General features: G+C 42.6%; 1 pseudogene; it reads left to right on the top strand.

Moving 5' to 3' along the window:
- The first annotated feature begins 7,690 nt into the window (after positions 1-7,690).
- Positions 7,691-8,534, top strand: LOC133243181 (small ribosomal subunit protein eS4, X isoform-like; annotated as a pseudogene).
- Positions 8,535-9,090: the final 556 nt, after the last annotated feature.

Below are 9,090 nucleotides of genomic sequence, written 5' to 3'. Positions count from 1 at the left end.
ACAGGTCCAGCTCCAGGGAGTCTTAAGGCAGCAGGCTTGCTTGTGGGTGGGGCTGTGTCTCTGTGTGGCTGGTAGCTTGTCCTGTCCTAGTATTACTGCCTACAGGCTGATGGGCAGGTCTGGGCACTGGTGCTGGTGAGCTGCAGGGAGGATTCCAAAATGGCACTTGCCAGCACCGGTGTCCACGTGGTCGATGGAGCTCCACAAAGTGGCTGTGTCCCCAGGGTGAGTCCAGCTGCCCCTTGCCTCTCTGGGAGGCTCTCCAAGATCAGCTGCTTTCAAATTATTGCTTCAGCCCAGGGTCCTGGAGCATGTGAGATTTTGTATGCCCCCTTTAAGAGTGGAGTCTGTTTCCCACAGCCCTCTGACTCTCCCAAAATTAAGCCCTGCAGGCTTCAAATCCAAAAGTTCTGGGAGGTCCTCTTCATGTGAATAAATACAATTTCATCAGCAAAAATATACAAACTACCACTACAGAGAATAGGCACGAATCTTATAAATTTAACATTGATTAAAAACCAAGAAGCAACACAGATATATTTAACAATTCCATTTATATAATTGTAAGTAGCTGTCAACACTAACTCATAACATTTTATATATATATATATAACAGTTGAGCTATTTCAAATCCTGAAATATGATGCTGTGAAAGTGCTGCACTCAATATGCCAGCAAATTTGGAAAACTCAGCAGTGGCCACAGGACTGGAAAAAGGTCAGTTTTCATTCCAATCCCAAAGAAAGGCAATGCCAAAAAATGCTCAAACAAATGAGTGCACAATTGCACTCATCTCACACGCTAGTAAAGTAATGCTCAAAATTCTCCAAGCCAGGCTTCAGCAATACGTGAACCGTGAACTTCCAGATGTTCAAGCTGGTTTTAGTAAAGGCAGAGGAACCAGAGATCAAATTGCCAACATCCACTGGATCATGGAAAAAGCAAGAGAGTTCCATAAAAACATCTATTTCTGCTTTATTGACTATGCCAAAGCCTTTGACTGTGTGGATCACAATAAACTGTGGGAAATTCTGAAAGAGATGGGAATACCAGACCACCTGATCTGCCTCCTGAGAAATCTGTATGCAGGTCAAAAAGCAACAGTTAGAACTGGACATGGAACAACATACTGGTTCCCAATAGGAAAAGGAGTATCTCAAGGCTGTATATTGTCACCCTGCTTATTTAACTTATATGCAGAGTACATCATGAGAAACCCTGGGCTGGAAGAAACACAAGCTGGAATCAAGATTGCCAAGAGAAATATCAATAACCTCAGATATGCAGATGACACCACCCTTATGACAGAAAGTGAAGAGGAACTAAAAAGCCTCTTAATGAAAGTGAAAGTGGAGAGTGAAAAAGTTGGCTTAAAGCTCAACATTCAGAAAACGAAGATCATGGCATCTGATCCCATCACTTCATGGGAAATAGATGGGGAAACAGTAGAAACAGTGTCAGACATTATTTTTTTGGGCTCCAAAATCACTGCAGATGGTGACTGCAGCCATGAAATTAAAAGACGCTTACTCCTTGGAAGCAAAGTTATGTCCAACCTAGATAGCATATTCAAAAACAGGGACATTACTTTGCCAACAAAGGTCCGTCTAGTCAAGGCTATGGTTTTTCCAGTGATCATGTATGGATGTGAGAGTTGGACCGTGAAGAAGGCTGAGCACCAAAGAATTGATGCTTTTGAACTGTGGTGTTGGAGAAGACTCTTGAGAGTCCCTTGGACTGCAAGGAGATCCAACCAGTCCATTCTGAAGGAGATCAGCCCTGGCATTTCTTTGAAAGGAATGATGCTACAGCTGAAACTCCAGTACTTTGGCCACCTCATGCGAAGAGTTGACTCACTGGAAAAGACTCTGATGCTGGGAGGGATTGGGGGCAGGAGGAGAAGGGGACGGCAGAGGATGAGATGGCTGGATGGCATCACTGACTTGATGGACGTGAGTCTGGGTGAACTCCGGGAGTCGGTGATGGACAGGGAGGCCTGGCATGCTGCGATTCATGGGGTCGCAAAGAGTTGGACACGACTGAGTGACTGAACTGAACTGATATATATATATGTACATATATAGTATAAAATTTTTGAGGAAAAGGGAAGAAAGGATGGCATATAAGTAAGAGTGTGCCTATTCTCCTTGAAGAAAGAGCGGGTCTAAGATAAGACAGGGAAACTTCAGGAGTGTTGGGGAAGCCGACACTATCCCCTTCTGTGACTTGGGGGTATACACTTGATAATCAGTTATTAAACTCCACGTATATATTGTGACTTTTTCTCTATCTATGTTACGTTTCAGTATATTTGGAGAAAAATATAATGCTTAGGGAAATAACATCCCAGTATAAGCATATTGTAATTATATTCTAACCAGAAGTAGAACCAAAGTTACCTTCTTTGTTTATAACGTATCTAATTGAGCTTAGTAATCTATTTCATCTACATTAATAGCTATATTTTTGAGAACTCATACCTTTGTAACGAAAAATAATAAAGTGATGCTTACATAATTATAATATCAATCTCAGTTTTTAATAAATATTCCATATTTGGGTAGTACATTATCATTCAGAATTTAATTGTGAACTTGTGCTGAAACCCACAGAAGTGATGTATTTGGATACGATTTCTCAGAGACTTCTCCCCTCCCCATCCACTTCCTCTCAGAGGTGGAGCACCAAGAACCTGAGAAAAAGAAATGAAGGCCAAAAATCCGGAGCGATGTCCCTGCATTGTAATACACCGACTTGACCAGGCGAGGGCAGTATCGGCTAAGGCTGTTTGTTGGGAAGGGCCAGATGCCACGGCTTGGAGTTCCTCCTGATCTTTGTGATTAGTCTGTTAACCCCTGAGACTGAAGAGCTTATTTGTGCCAATATGGTGGTGATGGTGATGGTGCTGGTGGTTGGATGCGCTGCATCTCCCTTGCCTGTTTGACACTTCCATCTCAACACCAGCCTTCACCTCTCCTCCCCGCAGCAGCAGCTCTTTTCTTCCTCTTTCTCCTCAGACAGAAACTGAGACCATTGATGTGCTAGACTGGGTGTGCTCCCACCTTCCACTGGCACAGAAGCAGTAGGTGGGTGTGCACAGCCCTTCAAGCCCTTCCCTTGTTCTTTGTAGGGAGCAAAGCTGAAAGGATTTTCCTGAAATGTTAGCCTCCACCCCGCAGTGAGTGCCCCTGCTTTTGTTTCTAGTCTTGTGGCCCAAGTGAAGGCTCCACACTGGTTCGTGGCATTGATAGGGTCAATAGGAAGAATGTCCTGTTTTTTAAATGCTCATTGATTGATGAAATGAAACAAGAGTCATTTTCTGGGGCCACCCCTCTGCCTAAAGATAACATAACTTTTCCCATTATAAATACTGTTCCATCTTCTAACCTTGTTGTTCAGAATTCCAGCTATTATAATTCGCCTCCCTTTTTAAGGATGGACCCGAAACAGAAATTGAGGAAACATTTCTGTTGAGACTTTACCTTAAATGACTGAGCGTGTAAAGGGTCTTCTCGTGCTTATTCGGGATTTTTCATCTCTTTAAACTACATGTGCTTTATTGCTAATTCTTGGACACCATCAGAAGACATTTTGAAAAAAAAATTGTTTTGCCCATGATTCTAGGACCATTCTAAAGGAGATCAGTCCTGGGTGTTCTTTGGAAGGACTGATGCTAAAGCTGAAACTCCAATACTTTGGCCACCTCATGCGAAGAGTTGACTCGTTGGAAAAGACTCTGATGCTCGGAGGGATTGAGGGCAGGAGGAGAAGGGGACGACAGAGGATGAGATGGCTGGATGGCGTCACCAACTTGATGGACATGAGTTTGGGTGAGCTCCGGGAGTTGGGGATGGACAGGGAGGCCTGGCGCGGTGCAGTTCATGGGGTCACAAAGAGTCGGACACGACTGAGCGACTGAACTGAACTGAACTAGGACCCAAATGCCTCAGCTGATTTTTCCCACATGGTTCCTGCCCCAGAATCACAGATCTACAGAATACTAGAGCTAGATAATCTCATGTAGAAATCTAACAGGTCTACTCCTGAGGGGTGTACAAATGAGGAATCTGAGAGTAGAGGGACAGTGCCATGTCCACGCCAGCAGACAGTTCAACTCTACCTGTTCAGTCCCCACTTTGCTGTTCATTAGGACAGAAGCACCTGCATCGCCTCACACTCAGAACTCTTGTGGATGTATGTTGAAGCTGGTGCAGCTTCTTCCCAACCTCCTGACTAATTTGAAACAATGAAATCGGTCCCATTTACTGTCAGTTATAGCTAGAGCCTTGTTCACTCACTTGAGCATCCCAGGTGAAGCACTCCCCTTCACTGCATCCACAGAATCTCTAGTGTTTTGGGGTCACCTTGGATTGCTGACCTAACAGCCCTAACATAAGGCAGAGTAAGGTGGGGCAAGCACTTGATGAGGAATCAGGAGACCTACCTCTCTCCTAACCTGATGAAAAGCACTTCCCCTTTCTGAACCTCTTGTTTCTCCATCTGGGAAAAGAGGAAGGTGACCTAGAACAGTGGCTCTCAACCTGGATTCCAAGAACTTCCTGAAATTGTGTGCAGAGTTGTGGGAGGTAATGTATACAGTCTTCTTGGGAGGGTGTGTAGAGCTTTCAATAGATTCTCAAAGGAGTCCTATTATGGGCTGAATTGTGTGGCCCTCAAATGCCTATCTTAAAGCCCTAACCCTCAATGTGACTGAATTTGGAGATGGAGCCTTTAGAGAGGTAATTAGGGTTAATTGAGGAGCTGGAAAAGAATCTGCCTGCAATATAGGTTTTGATTCCCGTGTCGGGAAGTACCCCTGCAGAAGGGATACGCTACCCAATCTAGTATTCTTGGGCTTCCCTGGTGGCTAGATGGTAACGAACCCACCTGCAATGTGGCACACCTGAGTTCCATCCCTGTGTTGGGAAGTTCCCCTGGAGGAGGGCATGGCAACCCACTCCAGGATTCTTGCCTGGAGAATTCCCATGGAGAGAGGAGCCTGGTGTGCCACAGTTCATGGGATCACCAAGAGTCGGACACAACTGAGTGACCAAGCACAACACATACAGAGGTGTAAGAGTGGGGCCCTAATCCCAAAGGATCTGACATCCTTATAAGAGGAGGAGTTACCAGACCTCTCACGCGCGGTCTCTCTCTGTCTCCATACACACACACAGGAAATGTCATGTGAGGAAACAGAGGGAAGGTGGCCAACTGCAATACAAGAGGAGTGCCTACACCAGGAGTTGAACTCGCTGGCACCTTGATCTTGGACTTCTAGTTTCCCGAACTATGAGAAACTAAATGTCTTTTGTTTAAGCCATCCAGCCTGTGGTATTTGGTTTTGGCAACTCGAACAGACTAACACAGGGCCCATAACCGAAAAAAAAAAAAAAAGCTTCAGAGCCATTGCACCCACTGGTTGCCAGAAACCCATCCTGGACATTCATGTTTCAATACAACGTTTTTAGGCACTTGCAGATTTCTTGAGTTCTTGCTTAGAACAGTGCAGTATATCTTTTATTGCAACATGCTTCCTTTTCGAATAGTTGTATAACACAGATTTGTATCTATATAAACCCAAAGACCAGAGTTTAAATCCTGATTCCACCACCTACTAGATGTTTGACTTTGGACAAGTTATCACATGTTTGTGCCTTGTATATAAAATAAGGATAAGATTAGTGTCTACCTCACATGGCTGTTGTGAGAATTAAATGACATAATGCATGTAGAGGGCCTAGCACATAGTAAAGTTTCAACAGATATTAGTAGCTTTTGTGATGAAAATGTAAGTAGCAGTCAGAGTTTTTTGCCCTTATAAACAACACTGTTGTGAGCAAACTTCTTTATACACAAAGAATTTTTTTTAAATACTTACCTAGATTAACTAAGAGAAAAAGACTAAAATAACTAAAATCATAAATAAAAGAGGGGATATTACAATCAATGTGACAATAACAAACAGGATTACACAAGAATATTATGGACAATTGTGGCAAGAAATTGGACAACCTAGAAGAAATGAATAAATTCCTAGAAACACACAGTCTACCAGAACTGAATCAAGGAGACACAGAAAACCCGATAGACCAATAATGAGATTGAATTGGTAATGACAAACCTCTCCCCCCACACACACAAAATCAGGAACTGATAGCTTCACTGGAGAATTCCACCAAACATTTAAAGAATTAATACCAATCTTTCTCAAATGCTTCCAAAAAATTGAAGAAGAGGGAACACTTCCAAACCCATTTTATGAGGCCAGCATTATCCTGATATCAAAGGCACCAAAAGAAAAGAACACTATAGGCCACTTTCCCAGACAAATGCAGATGCAAAAATCCTCAACAAAATACTAGCAAAACAATTCAATGGCACATTAGAAGGACTATGTGCCATGGTCAAAAGGGATTTATCCCTTGGTTGCATATAAAAATCAATCAATGTAATAAAACACATTAACAGAATGAAGGACAAAATTCACATGAACATCTCTATAGATGCATAAAAAATTCATCACTCCATGAGAAAAAACAGTCAAAGAACTAGGAGTAGAAAGAAATTACCTCAACATAATAAAGGCCACAACTAACATCAACATCATACTCAGTGGTGAAAAACTGAAATCTCTTCTTCTAAGATAAGGAACAAGGCAAGGAAGCCTGCTCTCACCATTATGTTAGTATTCAACAACTGGAAGTCATAGCCAGAGCTGTTAGGAAAGCAAAAGAAATAAAAGGCATCCAAATCAGAAAGAAGTAAAATTAGCTCTACTGAAGAGAGCGTGATTTTGTACATGCAAAACTCAAAAGATTACATGCGCCCACACACACACACATGCACACAACTGGTAGAACTAATAAACAAATTCAACAAAGTTGTAGGACACAAAATCCAAAAGCAAAATTCAGTTGTATTACTATACACTAACAAAGAACAATTTGAAAAGGAAATTAAGAAAACAATTCCATTGACATTAGCAGCAAAAAAGGATAAAATACTGAGGAATAAACTCAAGCAAGGAGTCAAAAAACTTGTACACTGCAAACTACAAAACATTGCTGAAAGAAACTGAAAAAGACAAATAAATGGAAAGGCATCTGTCTGCACAGACTGGAATACTAAATATTGTCAAGCAGCCCATACTATCTGAGGTGCTTAATTTTATGTGTCAGCTTGACTGGTCCACAGAGTGCCTAGATATTTAGTCAAACATTATTCTGGGTGTTTCTGTAGGGTGCTTTTTCATGAGATTAACATTTAAATCAGTCAACTGGGTAAAACAGATTTCCCCCCGACAACGTGGGTGGGCTTTACCTAATCAGCTGATAGGCTGAATAAAACAAAAAGGCAACCTTTCCTCATGTAAGAGAATTCCTCCTGCGTGAAAGCCTTTGGACCTGGGACATCAGCTTCTTTTCCTGCCTTTAGACCCAAACTGAAATATCAGCTCTACTGGTTTGGTTCTTAGGCCTTCTAACCTGGACTAGAGCTAAACCACAGGCTCTTCTGGGTCTCCAGCTACCCAACTCACCCTCTAGATCTTGGGACTCACCAGCTTCTATAATTGAATGAGTCAATTCTTTTACACACACACACACACACTCCACTGGATCTGTTCTTCTAACACACTACCCAGAGTGATCTACAGATCCAAAGCAAACCCTACTCTTTTCGTGCCTAGCGCAGCCATGGCTCGGGGTCCCAAGAAGCCCCTGAAATGCATAGCAGCTCCAAAACATTGGATGCTGGATAAACTGACTGGTGTGTTTGCCCCTCGTCCATCTACCGGCCCCCACAAGCTAAGGGAGTGTCTCCCCCTAATCACTTTCCTAAGGAATAGACTTAAGTATGCCCTAACTGGAGATGAAGTAAAGAAGATTTGCATGCAGCGTTTATTAAGATCAATGGCAAAGTCCGCACAGATATAACCTACCCTGCTGGTTTTATGGATGTCATCGGCATTGATAAGACTGGACAGAATTTTCGTTTGATCTATGACACCAAGGGTCGCTTTGCTGTTCATCGTATTACACCTCAGGAGGCCAAGTATAAATTGTGCAAAGTAAGAAAGATATTTGTGGGGACAAAAGGAATCCCTCATCTGGTAACCCATGATGCTCGTGCCATCCGTTACCCTGATCCCCTGATCAAGGTGAATGATACCATTCAGATTGACTTGGAGACTGGCAAGATTACTGATTTCATCAAATTTGACACTGGTAACCTGTGCATGGTGACTGGAGGTGCTAACCTGGGAAGAATTGGTGTGATTTCAAACCGGGAGAGGCATCTAGGTTCTTTTGATGTAGTTCATGTGAAAGATGTGAACGGCAACAGCTTTGCCACATGGCTCTCAAACATTTTCATTATTGGCAAAGGCAACAAACCGTGGATCTCTCTTCCTCGTGGAAAGGGTATTCGCCTTACCATTGCTGAGGAGAGAGATAAGAGATTGGCAGCCAAACAGAGCAGTGGATAAAATGATCTCTATGTGATGAGATTGGAAAAGTCTTTGTAATTAAAGATAATACCAAGTGGAAAAAAAACAAAAAACAAAGCAAACCCTATCAAAATCCCAATAGCATGCTTCACAGAAATAGAAAAACTTGTCCTAAAATTTAAGTAGAATCTAAAGAGATCCTTAACAGGCAAAGCAATTTGGACAAAGAAAAAGTAGAGAACTCAGACTTCTTGATCTCAAAACATTACAAAGCTACAGTAATCAAAACTGTGTGTTACTGCCATATTAACAAATAGACCAGTGGAGTAAAACAGACATCTGAGAAATAAACCCTCAATTTTAGAAGATGTGCCAGGCAGTGGACTTCCTGATAGAGGGGAAAAAAATAGCTTTTTTAGATCTTTGGATCAAAGCAAGGACTCTGGAGTCAGACCGCTTGGCTTCAATTCTACCACTGATTCCCATGGGCCAAATGACCATGGGCCAGTGGCCGAACCTCTCAGTACCTGTTTCCTCACCTGTAAGAGGCTGGTAATCATTAGTACTATGGTCCTAGGAGTGTCACAAGGAAGCATTACTATTTACGTACAGCACTTAGAAGAGTGCCGGGCACGGGGTCT

This window comes from Bos javanicus, chromosome X (genome assembly GCF_032452875.1).
Source record: "Bos javanicus breed banteng chromosome X, ARS-OSU_banteng_1.0, whole genome shotgun sequence".
NCBI lineage: Eukaryota > Metazoa > Chordata > Mammalia > Artiodactyla > Bovidae > Bos > Bos javanicus.
This window is presented reverse-complemented; position numbering and strand designations above follow the sequence as displayed.